At 43.5% G+C, this 21,527-nt stretch overlaps 1 protein-coding gene across 6 annotated transcripts in view; it reads left to right on the top strand.

Moving 5' to 3' along the window:
• Nucleotides 1–21,527, top strand: part of EPB41L4A (erythrocyte membrane protein band 4.1 like 4A) — a 726,290-nt gene that overhangs the window by 118,505 nt on the left and 586,258 nt on the right. The window contains exon 1 of one of the 6 annotated variants that reach the window (XM_029571803.1): nt 15,060–15,075. The exons of the other annotated variants lie outside the window; for them this stretch is intronic. The gene's annotated coding sequence lies outside the window, so the exon portion shown is untranslated. Of the gene's footprint in view, nt 1–15,059; nt 15,076–21,527 lie in introns of those variants that run through there. 6 annotated transcript variants of the gene reach the window in all.

Below are 21,527 nucleotides of genomic sequence, written 5' to 3'. Positions count from 1 at the left end.
CAAAATGGGAGAAGTCCATATTACACCTGGCCCTGTCTTTCTTTACATATTGTAATTTAAAGAAAATACTTCCAGTCATATTTGTTGGACATTAAGTAACTAATAAATGCTGTTCTGTTAAAGATCAGGTACATGTAGCTGTGTCTGTGCTATAAACCAGTAATGGACATGCATCTGTGTAGCATTTGCTATATTGATTGTTGCATGCTCACTTTTTAGACAAGTGACTTTTGATCCTTTCTTAGAGTCCTTAAGTGAAGAATTGATTATTCCATTCTTAATGCAGTGAGAGGGTTGAGAAAATGCCAGACAGGGCTTTTCAGTCAGATAATGAATACAATTCTTTTCTACTAAGGAAGAGGGTGATCAAAGGAAAGATGCTAGGAGTGCTGAAGGAACTCAAATCACTCTAGACATTAGTATTCGGCTTATCTCTTGGCTGTGATTGCCCTTACCATAGAATGTAAAATGCAGAGGATCTGCTGCCCTTGATAGATTTCTCTTGGTAAATAGTTATAATCTCTTTATTTAAGCACTATAGGCATTTGGTTTTAGAAGTGTGCCTTCTACTGTGCTACTATAAACAAAACAAAAAATTTTTTAAGATTAACATCTGCTTGTGCAGATGTTAGATTCAATAGCTTTTCAAGCCACAAGTTAATTTGTGACAAAGTATGGTAAAACAGTCATTGTACCCTAAAACATTAAAGGTGAATTTTAAAAGTGAGGCAGGTGCCAAAATTAGGGGAGGCGCGAATATTTCGGGCCGGCGCACACCAAGTGGATTTTTAAAAGCCACCTTGATATGCGCGTACAAATAAAAAGCTTCGAAAAAGAGGCGGGGTGTGGTCTGGGAATTTCGTGATTTTTAGCCAAAACGTGCATAAATACGCGCTCTGCACGCGCTGGAGTCCCCTGCCACATAACTTTACTTCTGCTATGGATGACGTGTAAGTTGTAAAACAAAAAAAAATCTAGGCAGATCAGCGGGGTTTTAAAGGTCGGGACTAACGGGGGAAGGGAGGCATTAAACTAGGTGGTTTGGAAGACCTATCCCTTAACTGAGCGAACTGAGAACAAACTGGGAAAACTAGCCATGTTGTTGGCGCGCGTGTCTCTTTTAAAATCCCTTCATGCTGTAGAAGCGGCATTTTCACGCACTGGCGCATGCCCACTTAAAATTTAGTGCACGTGTGTGCAGTCAGGCTATTTTATAACATGCACATATGTGTGTATATGTTTAAAAAAAAATGGCTGTGTCCCTGGGTGTGGGCCAATGAACATGTGTGCCCGTGCACCACTTTGAAAGTTACCGTCACTTATTGTAAGATGGAAGTATGGTAGTTATAAATTAAGCAGCTAGCTTTGGTTCTGTGCATTAAAAAAGCCCTATACAGAAGATTGGCTAAAACTCTGATAAAATATTTTTTACTATTTTTGGCACAGCTTCATAAATATTTGGTGTCTACCCTTTCTGAGGCAATATGCAGTCATTGTAAGATGGAGGTGCCTGATTTAAGTAATTGAGGCCTCCAAACTGGTCTGCTTTTCAGGGTAACCAAAACATACGAATTTTGTTCTTAGATGAAATGCATCTATGAATATTCATTGTCTCTTTAAAAACTAGATCACCATGCTTACACTCATCTTCCCTTCTGTAAGCCCCATTTTTCACCTGGCCTCATGCCTCTTCCTTCTCTATCTCTTCTACTATCTCTCAGTTTGCCCTTTCCATTCCTCATTTCCCTTGCTGTATTCCCTCACCGTATTCTTTTTGTTTCTCCCATTCACCACACCCTACAGCTAGGGGGACAGTGAAATATCTGCTCACTTTTTCTACCACATGTGTACACTTTAAAAAAACCAAAAAAAAACAACCACACAGACACGCACAGACACACGCAGAGACACACACAGACACAGAGAGAGACACACACACAGACACAGACACACAGACACACAGAGAGAGACACACACAGACACAGAGAGAGAGAGAGACACACAGAGAGAGAGACACACACACAGACAGAGACACACACACACAGACAGACACAGACAGACACACACACACAGACAGAGAGAGAGAGACACAGACAGACAGACACACACACACAGACAGACACAGACAGAGAGAGAGAGACACACACACAGACAGACAGACACAGACACAGAGATACACACACACAGACACACACACACACACACACACACACACACACAGAGACACAGAGAGAGAGAGACACACACACAGACACACACACAGACCTGAAGGAAGAAGGGGATAATGAGCAGTTCTTTCATAGTCCCTGCATGGCAGTACTGCCTGATCTTGATGTTCTAGTACCTGGCATTGGGGTGGTGAAGATTCTAGTACTGTAAAAGACTAAATTAAAGAATTGGAACTCTGTTAGGATGGAAACAGACAATCTGTGAGTCTTGACCTCTGGTGTCTTCTTTTTATCACCCTTTTCAGCATACAGGGAAGCGGCATGTGGTAGTGCAAGCGATCTTTGGTTTTATAAGAATGCCGGAGGACAGAGTGGTCCGGACTTTGGCCTTTTCGCCACAGAAACAGCTTTATTATTTACAATATTACAGAAAACAGGTAGAAAGGTCTGCTTATGTTAGCAGTTCTAAATTAAAAGTTACAGCAGTAAGTCAGTCTTATAGTAGGAGCTGCTTTTCCTCATTCCCAGGGCCTCTCTGTTCCCTTCTGGGTTTGCTCTCTTCTTCCTCTGTTTAGGGAAATGTCCTGTGACAAAAGTTCCTTTCTGGGCTGTGCCTTAAGTTGGACTAGGCTAAATGTCTGGTTCTGATCTTTTAAGGGGGGTCTTGAAATACACTTATTTTATATACCCCTCAGCTTGACCTTCCCAGGTTGAACACCTGCCCCTATCAGGGTTACCTCTTTTGGACAGGAATTATTTATTTATTTATTTAAAAGCATTTATATACCGTTTTTTTTAAAATAAATTTTTGTCAAAAACGGTTTACAAGGGTGAAATAAAACATAAAAATAATCAAAATAAAATAGATTTTTTAAAATATACATAAAATAATCAATAGCTAGTCAGAGTGCTAGCATGAAAGACTTTTATAAATAAAAAGTGGTGCCATGGGACTTATTTCTGGGTAGGTGAGAAAATGTAAAATATAAGGGTTGAATTAATATTGCAGAGGTGGTATGTCAATTAAAAATGTATAGAGTGAAGGTTATGGAGAGTGTAAGTAGCTTTGTAATTGTAGTTTGGGTGATAATAAAAGTTTAATTAGATGAGGTATTGAATGCTAGTTGAAAAAGGTGGGTTTTGAGAGAGTTTTTTGAAATGAGAGGGATTGGATATTGAACGAAGAGGATTTGGTAAGGAGTTCCAGATTATTGGTCCGGCTATTGAAAAGGCTCTCTTTCTGGTGAGATCTAGTCTGGCTTGTTTGGGTGAGGGAATGTCTAGTAGATTTTGGTTGAGTGATCTTAAATGTTGTGTTGGTTTATAGATCCTTGGTAGTGAACAGAGCCAGGTGGATGTATGATTATGAATTAGGCTGTGAATGATGGAAAGAATTTTGTATTTTATTCTAAACTTTATGGGTAACCAATGCAAAGATTGTAGGATAGGAGTGATATGATGACGTGGAGAGGTTCTGGTTAATATCCGGGCTGCAGCATTTTGAATCAATTGAAGTGGATAAAGTGAGAAATCTGGATTTCCTTTGCTACTTGATGCTTTATTTCTTTCTTCATTACAAATAAGGGGGAAGTTGGACTATTGTCCTTGGCCCTAAGGACTCGCTTCCTATTTCTCCTCTCTTCCTGGGTAGACATGACCAGCACATCTTCCCCTTGGGGTACGTCTAAAACTATTGTGGTTACTCTCCCCGTTGCCCTCTGGAGAAATTATGAATTGTGGAGTGGTGGGGATCATTCTCTACCTCAAGTGGAACTCTGTCCATAAGTTTAAAGAGTCTTGAACTGTGAATAGTCTCATTGCTGAACAACAGGGGAGTTTGGGTAGTATTCTTGACTCTCTATATTGGCTTGTAAAGCCAGGACTGTCAGCATAACCTGGCTGGTTGTTATTGTTGATAGTTACCATGTATGCAGGTGAGAGTCTTTATGTACTTTCTGGACTAGCTTCTGCTGAATAAAAGTCTTTATGCTCCCTGAGTCTGCCAGGGCTTGTGTAGGGATCTCATCCAACTCAACTGGGACCACAGATTTACTAAGTCCAGGACGAAGAATGTCAACAGAATTACAACTGTGGGATGTCGTTAAATTGACATCCATAACTTCTTCAGTCCAGGGCCATCCTTTGGCGACATGCCCTCTCGCTCCACAATGGAAGCATGCCTGTGGGTCTAAATCTGGTTGCTGTCCCTTATCTGAATGTTTTGTTTCCCAACTATGGAATTCAGGAGCCACTGCTGACTGTCTTTCTTGCCCAGTCAGTGCCAGAGCACCCCGTGGCACTTGATAGAAGGCATTAGCAACTTCTAAGGCGGATTTGAGGGTCAGCTATGAACGACACATGGGTGGGTGGAACTCCTCTGCTACAGGAGGATGAGGTTGGCAGCTTCCATGCCAGTTTTTCCTTCAGGTTCAGGCCACTTCCATTCTATATCTCTTGGGCGATAGAAGAGGCTCTGTGGACTCTCTCCTGGGTGGAGGTTTCCCTGCCAGAACTTTTTGCCAGTATACTTCTGGGGTGCACACAGCTCTCTGAAGTATAGCAGATTTAACCTCCTGAATAGCTAGCCTTTGCATCCGGATTTGCAATTTGAAAGGCAGCCTGACTGCTTCCTGCCAGTAAATTTCCCAAATAGGTTGTCCGGGTAGATTCTGGCCAATCCACAAACTGGGTGGTTTGTTCGAAGTTCAATAAGAAATAATCTAGGTCTTCTCCTGGGTTTATTTTAGGTATCATGGGGTTCAGAGGGATAGGTTGACTATAACAGCTTGCAGGGCTTCCACCAACTATATCACAGAAGCCTACTGTTTGATTAGTTGCTCCAGCAGGACTTGCTGGGTGTCCTGGGCATGTTCAACAGTTTGTAGCTTCTGTAATCTGTCTCAAAGAAGCCTGTGGCTTGTTCAAATTCTCTTGTAGGACTTATTGCTGCACATACTAGGCTTATACCACTGTCTCTATTTGCTGCTATCCCTTTGTGAAGCCCTGTATTTGCTCCATTTTGGCTTAGTATGCCCTGGTGCTCTTGTAGCCAAGGCTTTTTGGGTCTCTGAGGACCAACACCACCCTGCTCAACAATACAAACAAAAAAGCCCTCTACTTTTTTTTTTCTTTGGAAAAAGAGAGAAAAAAATCCTAGCTCATCCTGTTCTGACTCACTTTATGTCCCTTACAGTCTGGGCAGAACTAGCCCTCCTGGCTTGCTATACATACTTTCAGGGCTGCTGGTGCAGCCAGGCTCCAGAGGAAAAATACATTTTCGTATTAGTACAGTTCTCTGCTCTGCGGGCACACTTAAGGCAGAAATCCTTTCGCACAAGTTTGTTCTTTGCATGCACTTAGAGCAGAAACAGGCCCCAAAATGTTTTTGTATTTGTGTTCAAAGTGACTTACTCTGCTAGCTTGTATTTTCTGCGTAGGGATCTGTAGCAGTTCATCTTTTTCTGTTTTCCAGTTTGCACCACCCAATTTGGTGTTCAAGGCACATTTCAGTATTTGCATTTCAGCCTTTTCTTATGCTGGATTGTAGTACTTTGAGTTCCAGCTGTTAGCGCCGGATTGGTGTGACAGCTTTGCTACATAGTTGCAGTGTGTGCTTTTTCATAGAGTGCAGAATTTGAATGTAACCCCTGGGCTAGTGTCTCATTGTAGGAACCCAAGAACCACAGCACTAATAATCACACTGGAAGCTGATGTGGTTTCCAATTTTAATTTTTACTGGTAAAAGATGGAATAGTTGAAAAACAGGTTTCTTACAGCTCTTGATATTTATTATGACATTTTTACAACTTAGAACTCCAATAAATTTGTGACCTCCTCTTTCAGTAAATGTATTAAATGGTTAAAACCAATTCCAATTAATTTTTTGTTCCTTTAACTTTCCAGTCGCTGGAGTAGTTTTTAAGCTTCCTCCTTTATTGCTGCTGTTCAGTATTTTCCTCTTTCCTTAGCTTCTTACATGGGTGGTACCTTCATGTTCCTCTTCTCTGTGGAATCTCAATGACATGGTCGTGGATATACGTTGTGGGTCTTCCAGCTTCTCCTACTCCTTCTTTCCCCAGGAATTAACATTCATTCTTCCACAAGGACTCTGATGGTCTTCAGGTTCCCTCTATAAGAGATACCACTTCCTCAAGATTGTAGAAGAACTGAGACCCTGTACCCTAGGCTACTTGAGGAAAAATACCAAAAGAATAATTCTTAGGTAGAGGGGACATCAACATTAGAGGAAGGAAAGTGTAAAAAAAAATCCTGTCGTCTTTACTTTACCTAGATTTCAATATATATATATATATAGAGAGAGAGAGAGCGAGAGAGATAGATATATTTAAAAAATAAATGCTGCCAATAGAAGTGTCAACTAAAAATTCCACAAGTTAAGATGATGGCAGGGGTTTATATATAGTCAGAGCTTACCATCTCAGACTCTCATATGGGGAAGCTACAACCTACAATAAACTATCTCTGCCCCCCGCCCCCCCCCCCCAATACAGATGAAAAAATTATCTTAGTAGAAATCCACAGGATTCTCTAAATTTAATCTTTTTTTTTTTTTGCATGGTGAGTAATGGCTCAGTGTGCTGCAGCAGTCAAAAAAGCAAACAATGTTAGGAATTATTAGGAAGGGAATGGTTAATAAAATGAAAATGTCATAATGCCTCTGTATCACTCCATGGTGAGACCGCACCTTGAATACTGTGTACAATTCTGCTCGCCACATCTCAAAAAAGATATAGTTGCGAAGAGAAGGGCAACCAAAATGATAAAGGGGTGGGAACAGCTCCCCTATGAGGAAAAGCTGAAGAGGTTAGAGCTGTTCAGCTTGGGAGAAGAGACAGCTGAATGATGAAATGATAGAGGTCTTTAAGATCATGAATCGGTTATTTACACTTTCAAATAATAGAAGGACTAGGGGGCATTCCATGAAGTTAGCATGTGGCACATTTAAGACTAATCGGAGAAAATTCTTTTTCACTCAATGCACACTAAAGCTCTGGAATTTGTTGCCAGAGGATGTGGTTAGTGCAGTTAGTGTAGCTAGGTTCAAAAAAGGTTTGGATAAGTTCTTGGAGAAGAAGTCCATTACCTGCTAGTAATCAAGTTTACTTAGGGAATAGCCACTGCTATTGATTGCATCAGTAGCATGGGATCTTCTTGGTGTTTGGGTAATTGCCAGGTTCTTGTGGCCTGGTTTGACCTCTGTTGGAAACAGGATGATGGGCTTGATGGACCCTTGGTCTGACCCAGCCTGGCAATTTCTTATGTTCTTATATTCTTATGGAAACATACTAATTCTGCTGTGCACCCATTATTAGGAATGTCTCTGTGGACACATACAGGTGAATTTTTAAAGCCTGGTGCGAATATGTCGGCTGGCCCGGGTTCGCGCGTATGTGCTGCTTTGCGCACAAATTAAAAGTTCCCAAAAAGGGGCAGGGTCCGGCCTTATTGGGGCTGGACTAAGACGTGTGTATAAATACTTGCGTGTACTGGCATGCGCCAGGGTCCACTGCCGTGTAACTTTACTTCTGCTATGGATGCCGTGAAAGTTATAAAACAAAAACATGTAGGCTGGTCAGTGGGGTTTTAAGTGTAGGAGCTAATGGGGGAAGGAAGGCTGTTTAAACTAGGGGGGATTGGGAAGTCATATCCCTTAACTGGGAAAACTGGCAATGACGTCAGTGCCATGTGTCTTTTAAAAACACCCTAATTGCGTGGTAGAATCAGCTTTTGGGTGCCCAGCCATGCACCCACTTAAAATTGCACGCAGTTTTGTGCACAGTCAAGCTGTTTTATAATATGCTCACATGTACGTGCGTCTGTTATAAAATACTGTGGACTCTTTGAGTTACAAGCGGCTTGACATACGAACAACTTGGATTACAACCAAAATTTTAGTTTTGAGTTACAACCTGAATGCCGGCCAAGGCCATGTGTATCCGCTCGTGCATGCGGTTGCTTCTAATTGGGCGGTTTTTTTTCCTGTCAATCGTGTTTTTTTGGGCTTGGTGGGTGGGACTTCTGCTGTTGCAGTGATTGGCGGCTGCTACTGCCGCCGATGAGGCCTGTCCATCTCAGGCGCACCCAGAGCTGCAAATGCTCACAGGAGCACATAGGCAGACCCGGCACGGCAATGCAGCAAGCAACAGCATCACTGGTGACCAAGGAAGCTTCCGTGCAGTAGCAGAAGGAGTGTAGCACTCAGCCGGCTACAGCAAGGTATCAGGAGGGGAGGAATGAGTATGCTGGGAGGGGGAAATGAGTGTTTGGGGGCCAGAGATGTGCTCTGAGGGGGTGGGGAGGGGGCAATCCTCCCCCTCCTTGGTGAGTACAGTATGAAATTGTTGTTTTCGGTAGGCTAGGCACACTTTATAACTTTTTTGTGAGTACACTAGGAAAATTATAGGCGTTTCTGGTAATTATGCACATTATACAACCCTTTTTTATTATGAAAATGTTAGGTAAGGGGTGCTTTGGGAGGTTTGGAACACATTATGGGTATTTCCATTATTTCTTATGAAAAAAAATAGTCGTGACTTACAACCAACTTGTTACAACCAGCCCTCTGGAACGAATTGAGTTCATAAGTCAAGGGTTCACCGTAGCAGCGTCCCTAGGCGTGGGCAGACGGATGCGCACACATGCGCCTGTGCGTCATTTTGAAAGTTGCCATCTTTGTCTGGTTGAAGAACTGGAGGTGTAACATTTCTCTCTGGATTTTGACTCATTCTCTATAGTTTGGGAGTTAGATAGACCCCAGTCCTTACTCCCATATAAGAGGATTGGTTGAATGATGCCATCAAATAATTGTTAATAGTTTTGTTGAGGGGTTTGGTTGTATTTTCCTGAAGTTTCTTCATTGCATATAAGACTCTTAAAGCTTATACTAGTAGCATCTTTAAAGCCAATTGAAAACTCTGATACCCTTAGTTTCAGGCCAGGGTATGTAGAGTGTTAGCTAGACTATAGATACCCTAACTAATGCAGATAAGTTCTGGGCAAAGCTCCACTCACAAGTTAACAGTACTCGGGGGGGGGCTTCCAGACAGGCTCAGTTGTGATTGCAGCTCATGCATAGCGAGATGCAGATTCAGCTATTTTGTTTTTTTTTGTTTGCAAATACAACAGTAGGCGCACTGGATAGCGAGGGCAATTTTTTTTTTTTTAAATTAACTTTCAAGAACACAAAATCAGTGTACAATAAAATATCCTCAGATTACATACATATATAAACATCAGCTACATACATAAAATACATATTCAGTCATAAAACACGGAGTCCTATTCTTTTTCTTTCCTCGGGTCTGAAAATAATCAGTGAACTGGCAACCAGAGCTGGGACTAGGAGGAGGGGGGGGGGGGGCAAAGGGGGCAGCTAGCCTGGTTGTCATAGGCAAGGCTGCTTTCTGCCTATGGGCATAAGCACATAAGCCTGTGCCTCAATGTCTCTATTGGCCAGTGCCCAACATTTCAGGCAGCAGAGATCAGCCCTCTGCTTCCTACTCTAGCCCCTACCCTCCCAGGCAGCTTGCAAGGATCTGGATGGGAGGGGAGGGGATGTGAGCCTGGAATAGACGGAGCACAGTGAAAAGCAAAGAACAACCCTCCCTAATCCAACTCCTTCTCCTCTCTTGTCCCTCCCTACCTCCTTATATCTTCAGGGAACAGAAAGAGAGGGGAGGGGGAAGTGCAAAGAATGGCAGAACAGCTTTTATCTGCATATTTCTAACTTGTGATCCCTTAATCGGTGATATGGTTGGTCATGGCCGCGTGGCCCAAGAGCCTGAATATGTGCCAAGCTGGTACCTGCTGCCTCTGTTGCACCTCTTTCGCAGTGGTCGTCAGAGCGATGGCCCTCTGGTGCAGCAGAAAGGCCCTGGCATGAGCGGTGTCTAGCAGAGCTCCAATGAAGTCCAATTTAGGTGACAGAGTGAGATAGGACATTGGGTAGTTGAGAACGAACCCTAGTGATTCCCAACATCCGAGTGGTCAAGCGCAGGGACCAGATGGCCCTTGCCTGAGACATGCTCTTGACCAGCCAATTGTCCCGATATGGGAAAACATGCACTCCCAGTCTGCGGTGAGGAGCTGCCACCACAGCCAGGCATTTTGTAAAGACTCCTAGAGTGGATGCAAGCCTGACCGGCAACACCCGGTACTGGAAGTGCTGTTTCCCCACCACAAGTCAGAGATACTTCCTGTGACCAGGGAAGATCTCGATATGGATGTTATCGTCCTTTAGGTCGAGAGAGCATTGCCAGTCCCCTTTTTGCAAAAGGGGAATCAAGGTGCCCAGGGAAACCATCTTGAACTTTTCTTTTCTTAGAAACTTGTTCAGGGCCCTCAGATCTAGGATGGGACGGAATCCCCCCGTTGTCTTTGGAATCAGGAAGAACCTGGAGTAGAATCCCCTTTGCCTTGGTGGTAAGGGCTGGACTGTCCTGGCTATTAAGAGGGAGGAGAGCTTAGTTTGTAGCACTAACTAATGCACTACTGGCCCCCAAGATGAGCACGGGGGGGGGGGGGCAATTTGGCGGGACCCGCAGTAGGTTTAATTGGTACCCTTGGCGGAAGATTGATAAAACCCACTGGTCTGAGGTTACACTGGGCCACTGATTCGCAGCCTGCCCCTGATCAGAGAGTTCATCAACCAAGGTTACATGTAACTGGTTCAGTGTGCTGTGGCAATCAAAAAAGCAAACAGAATGTTAGGAATTATTAAAAAGGGAATGGAAAATAAAACGGAAGATGTCATAATGCCTCTGTATCGCTTCATGGTGAAACTGCACCTTGAACACTGTGTGCAGTTCTGGTCACCATATCTCAAAAAGGATATAGCTGCATTGGAGAAAGTGCAGAGAAGGGCAACCAAAGTATTAAGGAGTATGGAATGGCTGCCCTATGAGGAAAGGCTAAAAAAGTTAGGGCTGTTCAGTCTGGAGAAGGGACGACTGAGGGGGGGGGGGTGTGATAGAAGTCTACAAAATCATGAATAGACTTGAAAAGTTAAGGTAAATTGATTATTTAATCTCTCAGGCAATAGAAGAAGCAGGGGGCATTCCATGAAGTTAGCAAGTAGTTCATTTAAAACAAACAAAGATAATTCTTTTTCACTCAGCACATATTAAGCTCTGGAATTCATTACCAGAGGATGTGATTACAATAGTTAGTGTAACTGGGTTTAAAAAAGGTTTGAATAAGTTCTTAGAGGATAAATCCATAAACTGCTATGACTGTAATTAATAAGCATAGAAGCTTGTGATCTATTTAATGTTGGGTACTTGCCAGGTACTTGTGACTTGGATTGGCCACTGTTGGAAACAGGATACTGGGCTTGATGGACCCTTGGTCTGACCCAGTATGGCATATCTTTTGTTCTTATGTTATGTTCTTATGGCTTATGCTCCCTTCTGCTCAGTCAAAACCCCATCCCCGGAGTTGACTGAGGTGCCGGCTAAGGCTTGGGAGCTCTCTGCTGCCTGGAATGGCCGTGGGAGCCCTGATGGTGTGTATGGGATTGAGGAGGCAGAGGATAGTACTTCTGGTGAAAGAGAGACTTCCTGGGCCCCTGCCTTGACAACCTTCTGGATGAGGAGGACTGATCCGGAGTGATGGTGGAGAGCTGTTGGAAGGTTTCATGATGGTCCTGGAGTTGGGCCACAACATCCTTCACCCTAGCTCTGAAGAGAGACTTTCCGGTGCACGGCACGTCAGCGAGCCATTCCTGAACCTCTGGTCTGAGATTTGAGGCCCGCAGCCATGCCAGTCTGTGGGCTCTGATTCCCGCTGCAGAGACCCTCGATGATGTTTCGAAAACATCGTAGGTTGCACGAACATAGTGTTTTCTGCACTTCAAACCCTTGTGCATCAGTGACATGAGGATGTCTTGCTGCTGTTGAGGCAGCTGCTCAGCCAACTCCTGTACCTGCTTCCAGATGTCCCATGAGTATTGGCTCATATAGAGTTTGTAGGCAGACATGCAGTCAAAAAGCATGGCCCCTTGGAACACCTTCCTCCCAAGAGTTTCCCAACACTCTGTAGTTCTTCCCTGGGGGCACAAGATTGGGTCTGAGAGCGCCTGGCCCTCTTGAGGGCGGATTTGACCACCATCGATTGGTGGGGCAGCTGACACTTATTAAATCTGGCAGTCTTCTGGATGAGGTAAACCCTGTCTGCCTTCCTATTCCCAGGCAACATTGTGAGGGGGTGTTCCCACATCTTCAGCAGCAACTCCATAAGGATCTCGTGTACTGGGACTGTGACAATCTCCTTAGGTTGCAGAAATTGAAGAAGCTCAAGCATTTTGTGCCTGGTGTTTGTCTTCAGTCAAAAGTTGAACAGGATGGCTTCCGTTATTGCCCTGACGAACTCTGTGAAGGTCAAGTCCTCAGGTGGGGACCTCCTTTGCTCCTCTGGAGGAGAAGGATCTGACAGGAGACCATCTGAATCCTCAGAGGAGGATTCCATCTGATCATCACCCCCCAGGGGTCATAGGGACCCTCATCCTCACTGTATACCACAGGGGAGATAGGGTCCTAGGTCTCGGCTGATGTCCAGAGGTGCAGGCACCGATGGAACTGGACAAGGGACTGCCGACTTCAGTATCTCTGCGAGCCTCGGCAGAGCTTCTTCCTCGGAGGAACTGGTGACAACCACTGTATTGGAAGGGGGAGGCCTCTGTGCCCCGTCGGTCACTGGTGTCATCCCAGGAACCAACGCCAGCTGGGTTCAGTAAGGCAACAGTGAGCACACAGCTTTTCCAGAAGTGAATGAGCATGGGTGGCTCAGACTTCTTCACCCCCGAAGAGGTTCTCCACCATGTCGAGTCAAAACAGTTGTCCCTTCGGGGTCATCTGGTCACACAAGCGGCAACCCCAGACTTCATGAGATGCACCCAGGCAGAGGATGCAAACCTCATGAGGATTGGTGATCGATATGGTCTTCAGGCACTGGGTGCATTGGCGGTAGCCAGATGTGGTCATGACAGCGCGAAGCGTAAAAACACGGAACAATGGTGGAAGGCGTTGATGGAAAACAGGCACCGAGGCACTGCCACCATGGGGGAGCTGACCGTGAAAGGAAACTTACCCGAACACCAAAAACCCTGACTGGGGACCCTACTGGGAGGTACCAAGAGGGACTTGGCAGCGGACTTTCGAAGAGAGACAGCGAAAAACCGCAAAAATGAAGTTTTCCACAGGCAAAAAACCCAATTTTTTAGAGCTCAATCCAACCGCGATGCTGACAGCTCAGCGGAAAAAGAGACTGGAGAGTGACCAAGCGTGGTATAGAGCATGCTGGGCATGCTCAGTGTGCATAGTGAAAGTTTCTATGACTAAGTGAAACTGTGACATAAGTTTTCCGCATCGAGCTCCATCTGATGATGTCACCCATTGTGAGGACTAACTTCCTGCTTTCCTCTGAGAATGTGAAATGAAAGACTGCAAAGAAAGCTAGTTTTTTTTTGTTTTTGTTTACAGAGCAAATGTGAAGGAAACTAAAGATCAGTACGTTGCATGGACTCATACGTAAAAGGTCAAACACGATTATGTTCAGAGTTCGTTAAGTTTTATTTATTTATTTTTTTTTATCTGAAGCATTTTACAGAAAGAGAGGGGAAAAAAAGTATATTTTCTGTTAACTGCAAGGGAAATTTTCTTTACTTTCTATTTCTGTTCCATGCTACTTCAGTCAAGATGTATGGGTTACTGCCTTGCAAGGATTTTAACAGACCAATGCAGAAATTTAACCATTTATAGACTGCCTTTCCAGAAAAATTGACCAAAGTGGTGGCACAACAACAAAACCGCTCAACTGTCATAAAACATCAGAATATAAAACAGCAAAAATCATACAACTTCCTGGTCCCGCCTCCTCTTCACTCCAGTCTAATCATTTCTGCAACGTTCTGATGCTGTGGACCTCTTCATACATATCCATTAGTGCAACTCCAGAGAGCAAATAAATGGCACTCAAAGCCATCATTGAGAAAGCCAAGCATGATTGCTGTATAAAGCAGAGTTGCTTACCTGTAGCAGGTGTTAGGAAAAAAAAGATTGTGCCTATCAGTCAGAGCCATCGAGGACATACAGCTACCGTCTAACAAGAGCAACCCTTTGAATCTTCACAGCTGACTTAACACACACAAACCGAACAGGGTCACTTAATGTTGGATCAGCGAGTCTCGAGTCTGTTCCTTGAGGCTTGCAAACAGGATACCCAAAACATGAAAATTAACCTGGTTCTTAGAGCAAGTAGATAGCAAAATCTTATGAATATTCATTGTAAATATCCTGAAAGCCAGAAAGCAAATCCGGTTGAGGGGCTTAAAGGGTTAGGTTGGAGAAGTGCTCCCAGGTGCTGAAAGGATTGGAGAGATTGTACTAGTGACACTGGAGCAGGCTGATAATTATGATGCTGGCACAGAAAGGAGGAGCATGGTCATTGCAACCCTAAAGTAACTAGTAGGGGGGGAAAATGACTATATTTAGGTAGTAAATGAGCAGATGTCATCTGGAAATCATTGCTGGGGCTGCCAGCTTTTTTTTTTTGGATCTCAAGTTTTCAAACAAACGTACTGTATACATTAACAGCCTAATTTTTACCAAAGGATTTGTCACTGTAGAGGCCATTAAAGGTGCGACAGCTGTGTGTATACTCCCTCTTCCAATTAGCTACAGCTGGGCAGTGCCAAATTACTCTGTAATGCCTTGTTTTTAAGAACATTTCATGGAGCACTTGCTAGTGTTGCGTATAATTATCGTTTATTGGACTTGATAACAAGGATTCTTGCATGAGTCCTGATTACATCTCCCATTTGCCAGTGTATTGCGGAGGCATAGGACATGAAAGCATTTGAGCAATGCTGTATAAATAGGTTATCGGGAATGTGAGTTTCAAAAGTATTTCTGATACAAAGCCATTTTCTTCAGTTGCAATATTGCTTCCATTATTATGAAGTGACTTGTATTTATTTCAAACAGAGGCAAGCCTTTCTTTGTATCCTGTATTTTGCACTGGAAGCTGATGTGTTTTGCGAGTTTGAATGCTGCTTTGGCTACACAAATGTTTCTCTTCCTAAGTGAAATTGTTTTGTAACTACTTGAATCTTAGCCTTCATTTTGGGGTTGTTTTGTGCATGTAAGTGACACTTTGAAAATCAATTAGGGGTTTGTACGTGTAAAAAGTTTGCACGAAACCACATTTTTGCGTGAACTGTTTACCTGCACTGGGAAGAGGCAATCCAGGGCGGGGGAAAAGCATTTCGTGCACCATGCTTTCCATTTTCAGATGTCCTCAGAAATATTTTACTCCTGCTCAGGAGCAGGTGAAACTTTCTGCTGGTGTGTGTAAACACATACTGGGACAACCTGCAATCTTTAAAAGCAGACTATGCAAGAAATGCTAGAAAATTGCTCTCAAGAAGTCTAATTGTTAGAACTGTTTGTTAGAACTGGATATGGTTTAACACTGGGGCATTGGCCCATGGTCCCAGTTCTCTGGCACAACTAAGACAAAAATATATCATTACTGAGATTCTAGCAGCACAAAACCATAGCAGTATCAAAACTGCAGCTGTAGAGCAGAGGAGGATTTGAAATGTGCACTGCACAAAAGAAAACATAAGATCCGATCACTGTGTTCGTCCAGACTAAGTTCACCTCACACACCACACAGAGTAATAGCCAGGTACTTTGTCACCTACGGCCAAGTGGAAAAAAGTATGCTGACACCACAGGTTGGAGACTCATTTTAAATAATCTTTATTTTTTATGCTAGTTTATATAACCTATAAGTAGACATGAGTGTGACCCTGGCCCCAACAAATGACCCTTAGATCTGTATGGCTTTAATCTTGACCCTGTATCCAATTGATTACTAGTCTCTATCTTGTTAGGTAGTAGGGGTGAAAAGAGACATGATTGCATTTAAGATATGATGATGATATGCCTTTTTTTTGCTTCTATTGAATTACAGTTTTTGATAATATTTAATTAGGTTTTAGATCTCATTAACAACAAAGCAAACTCCCTCTAAAACCAGGCATATTCTGATGCACCAAAAAACATTGCCAAACAAATGACATCAAAACTGCCATGCCATAAAAGCATTAACAACCAATACTCTGACAGCAACAACCTTACTGCAGGGCGTGTGGCTCCAGTTAGCTAAAGCCTTTTGTACAACAGGTTCCTTTCCCCCAACACCTGGCTGACCTACTCGCCTGCTTCCCAAATCTGTCCTGGGTGACTCCACATCCAGTCGTGTTTTCAGGATATCCACAATATATATGCATGTGATAAACTTGCATATCATGGAGACTCAGTAGGCTTAGGCTCTCACTTGATTTCTCTGTTTGCCACAGGTCCACCGTATCTTGTCAGTTGTACATTTCTCCTTCACAGCTGGTTCTTTAATGCTAGTTTTGCCTTAGCTGCTTCTGAAGGTAGCTAGGGTCTGCCTGTGGCCTTGCATGGGTTGATTCATTTTTCTAATGGGAAAAACCACACACATGGCCATCAGTCACATGTTTCATCAACTGTGTGCGTGCGCCTCTCCTTGTTACTTAAAGGCCCAGCGGCAGGAATAGATTTACATCAAGAAGCTGTCATCATTGAGTACTGTATTTAAATACCGGCTCTGCTCCTCATCTTTGCCTCAGTAAAAGGTCTCCCAGCATTTCAGTTGGTGCTAGTTTTACCTGCTTTGTCCTGCCTTGCTGCCTACCTGTGTTTCAGCCCAACCTTGCCTTGTTCCAGGGTCTTATCTTCCTGCCTTGCTCTTCTGTTCTAGTCCAGCCTGCCTATTGCTAGTAACCGGTCAGTCCTGCCCACTTCTGTCGGTCCTGTCTATTATTTATTTATCTATTTATTTTATATTCCACTTTTCGGCATTTCAAAGTGGATTACATTCAGGTACTTGTAGGTATTTCTCTGTCCCCAGAGAGCTCACAATCTAACCCCTAGATTCAATGATGAGTAGCGAAAAAAAAAGGAGCAGGGGGGAGCGATAGTGGGCAGCTGGCTGCATCGCGGTAGTGAGGCCACACCGTACACTATCGCCCTGTAGCGCCACGGAAAAAGGTGTAGCTATTTCCCACGGTGCTGCCAGCGATAATGTGAAAAACTTTATCGCCTGCAGCGCTGCCGGGAGATAACTCCATCCAAACCCTGCCCGCACTCCTCCCCTTCCCCTAATTTAAATAATACTGCTGCGATGCAGCCAGTATCGCGTGCGATAGGGCTTTATTGCATGCAATAAGACCCTACCGCATCTGATACTGGCACATTGGAAAATAATGAATGACTCTATAAGTTTGTACCTGAGGCAATGGAAGGTAAAGTGACTTGCCCAAGGTCACAAGGAGCAGCAGTGGGATTTGAACCCTAGTCTCCCTGGTTCAAAGCCCACAAGTTATTCTGTCTGGTATTCTGTCCATGCCTTTGCCCTTCTGCCATGTTCCTCATCTGTCTCCCCAACTCTGGACTGATTCCCTGCTTTGACCATTGCCTGGATATCATCTCTGCCGTTTGCCCTGACCATTGCCTGGCTATCGGTGCTGCTAACTTGCCGCCAATACCTTTGCTTGGGTGCCAGGCTCCAGATGGTCTGTTCTCTATAAGCCCTGCTGGCCCCCAGAATCCAAAGACGCAACCTGCGGAGGAAGGGATTAGTTTAGGTGAAGACTTTGTGCTTTGGCTCCAGCTGGTGGGTGTCTTTTCTACCACCTGTCGGGGCCTGACCCATACCTTGCGAGCCAGGCAGTGCCAGCTCGATAGTGCTTTGAGCTCATGCTCTTCCATTTTGTGACTCCTTACATGCCTTGTATCCAGCAATTCGATTTCCGAGGACAGCCAACTACGATCATAAGCTTTGATGGTACTTAAAATTAGAATTTGTGAACTAAATTTGCACATTTTATTTTATTTATTTAAATTTCTTATATACTGGCATTCGCGATGGGAGTCGCATCATGCCGGTTTACAAATAACAAGGTGTGACAACAGAATAAATACTTAATAACTTAAAAACATTAACATGTGATAGAAGAATAAGGTAGCAGTTACAATAAAACAGGGATAAAATACAACTTGGAATGAAGAGAAGGCAAAAGAGAGATTAACACTGAGATAACAAAAGAATGTATCTGATTGGAGTCAGTTTCTGCATGTCCTGATTAATCTGAAATTCCAAGTATTCCTTACGAATTTGTATTATTTGACAACCAGGCTTTTTTTTTAGGAGGGGAAAACTGTGTTCAGCAGCATATATTGTTGCCATTGTGTCCCAGGGTATTGCCCTGTGGCTTTCTGTTTACCCTGTTAAATGGCTTATGTGGCAGATATGATAATCTTGTGATGTGCCCCTCATTAAATAGGGAACATAATTTTGTGATGTGTCCCTATGCAAACTGACTTAATTCTCATGCAAATATGCAATTATCTGAAAATTATACATCTGTAGTAACTTGAAACCCTACTTTCTTTCCTTTAATCAGAGCATACGTTTAGCATAATTCAGCAAACAGAACATTTTGTCAAGAGCTCTTCCCTGGCATGAAGTTACCCTCTGTTTTGATGCGGTTGTGTTTTGACTAAGAATACAAAATTAATAACAGTTAACCAATACGTTTTTTTATCTTACTGTTTAGTTTTGAGCCTTGCTGTTTAACGGTTTAATACATTAGCTCCTTTACGAAAGGAGGAGGTGGATCCTGGAGGAGTGTGCGATAGAGACTGGCATTATGTGCTTTGGGGGGCATGACTGGCTCTGGGCTGGCTCCAGTGGTGGGCCACCATTGCTGTCATTGTGACATCTGAGAGACCAGATAAGCTCCAAGAGCTGCTGCTGCGCCTCTTCTGGACTCGAGTTCTGGCTCTGCCCCAGTACTGTCTCCTCCTGTCATCTGCTCGTACTGGTTAACGATTAAATGCTTGTTGTTTCCGTTTTTTAAATGGGTGTACATTTTTAACAGTATTTACAACCCTAGTTTCGACATCAATATGTCTTTGTCAAAGAGAACCCCTCCTATATCATGATCTATGGCTACATACGACACAGTGTGTTTGTTCTGCAGAGGGCAGAATCATTTTCCAGGAGAGATGAATGAAGTGTTTTAAAATTAGCTGCTGTTGCTGCTGTTATGGTTGGGGAGGAAATTCATATTATTCATGCCAGTTGCATGCTAGCTAAATCATACACACAAGTTAGTAATCCTTTGAGAAGGGATGGTATTGAGCATCTGGCATTGTAGATTGCAGCTCTTTAGGGATAAAATATTTAAGAATTCTTGCGAGTTGTGCTGTCTGAGCTGTTTCATTCTAGTTCCTGTTGAACAGACTGATAATGTTTCTCCCCAGTGTGCCTTCACAAATTACCTTATTCATCATAAATGGTAGCATGGCGCAATGATTCAGAGATGACTGTTCTCTAGCAAAACCTTGTATTTTTTCATGAAAACGTAGCCCTTGATTATTATTGGTATGTCCTTCAGCAGATAAGATTTAGGATAAAGTCCTACAGTTCTTTTTGCCTATCTTTTTAGGGGTGAGCTTTTATGCCTTGTTCCAAGTACACGCCTTTGATGAAACTAACTGTAATGAGATGGTCTCTGGTCTGGCCCCAGTCACTAGATATAAGCAGAATGCCACTCCACAACACCAGCAAACCTTATGAGGTGTATCTCTGTGTGTGTGTGTGTGTGTGTCTGTAACCCTTTGTTGGGGAGTTCTACTTTTCAAGAGCACACAAACTAATTTTATCTCTGGGGCTGCCCCGGCTAGCGCTTCTCCCTTCTCTCTTTGTCCCAAGGGCTTGGGTTCTTTTTGTGGGGGGAAAGCTGAAGCTTATGGCCCAGACAGTCGTGTGCTTCTAGCTTCTTCTTCCTTAATAACTTTAATGCTGTTCCTGGGACAAACAAGCAGGACAAGGTACTAGGTGTTAGTTTACTGATTCTTTAAAGTTTAAATCAAAGTCCAATTTATCTAAAGGGTTGATATTATAGTTGTCTGGTTTACAGTTCTTAGTCTTCCTTTGGGTATGTTTCCTGTCTCTTGGGGATCCTGGTGTTAAGTTTATGCTGCTGTTCTATGGGCCAGGGAACACTTACCTGAGGGGATTCCATTTAGTCCTGGAAAAATCTTGCCTGAGTCCAATTGTTAATTCCCGGTCACCCAGCCTGTGTCCTGGTCCCTTTGGGTGGAGATCCTGCGGGGTGTCTCCATGATCTAGGTCCTTCTTCCTGATTTCACTGGTCTGTGACTTCTCTGAAGGAAAAGTCTATGGGGGACAGGAAACTGGCTGTCCATTTCCCACTGAGGAGGGGTGGATCAAAAAACCTCCCCACAAACAAAATGGGAAATACCGTCTTATTTTCAAAGATCTCTCTGTGCCTGATGTTATGCTGTCACTGGTGCTTGCTGCTTCTAGGGAGTAGAAAAAGGCTCACAGGTCTCCAGCCCTTGTTCCTTTTCCAAAAGTATTCAAGACCACCATCTGCAGCTCCCGCTTGGGGGCGCAAACATCCAAACCTCTCTTCACTAAATACCTCTGAACCTCCCCAGATGAGAAGATGGGTTACATATAGTTCTCCAAGGACAAGCAGGATGGTAGTCCTCACATATGGGTGACACAGAAACTTTTACCAAGAATTCCATCTCAAATCTCAGCCTGTTTGTGTGGTATTGCTCTCTGGATGTCATATGGTGACCTTAAACGTAACATGGCTAAGGCAGAATGTCTTATCTTCCTCTTTCCCCAAATCTGCTTTATTCTTTCCTCCTTTATCTTTGCGGATAACACTGTCATTTTCCTGGTTTCCTCAGCCTGTTACCTTGGGGGTCATCTTTGACTCTCTCTCTCTCTCCAGACTTCCCTCTTCTTTGCACGCATCCAAAACACCCTTAAAATGTTTCGAAACAATAAAATCCACCCCTTCCTCTTTGAACTCGCTATCCAAATGCTTACCTGTTCTGTCTTCACTTCCCATTTGCAGTCTGCTCCTCGCAGGTCTCCCACTGAGTCATCTGTACCAACTAAAGTTTGTTTAAAATTCAGCTGCATGACTATCTTCCTTCAGTATTGCTATGAACGTGTAACCTATCTTCTCAACTCTCTATACTGGTTCCTCATCCACTTCTGCATGCAGTTTAAGCTTCCCTTACTCAACTATGAGTGCATTGATTCTGGAGCTCCTTATCTCACCTCTCATTTTTCCCTACACCAAAAATCTCTATTTATCTAGCAAGTTGGTCTTATCTGTGTCCTCTTCCACTGCCAGTTCCTGACTCTATGCTTTTCATCTAGTTCTGCCATATGCCTGGAATAGACTTCCTGAGTCTG

The sequence above is a fragment of the Rhinatrema bivittatum genome, chromosome 1, assembly GCF_901001135.1.
Source record: "Rhinatrema bivittatum chromosome 1, aRhiBiv1.1, whole genome shotgun sequence".
NCBI classification, from domain to species: Eukaryota; Metazoa; Chordata; class Amphibia; order Gymnophiona; family Rhinatrematidae; genus Rhinatrema; species Rhinatrema bivittatum.
Note: the sequence above shows the minus strand (reverse complement) of the source record. Positions and strands in the feature narration are given on the sequence as shown.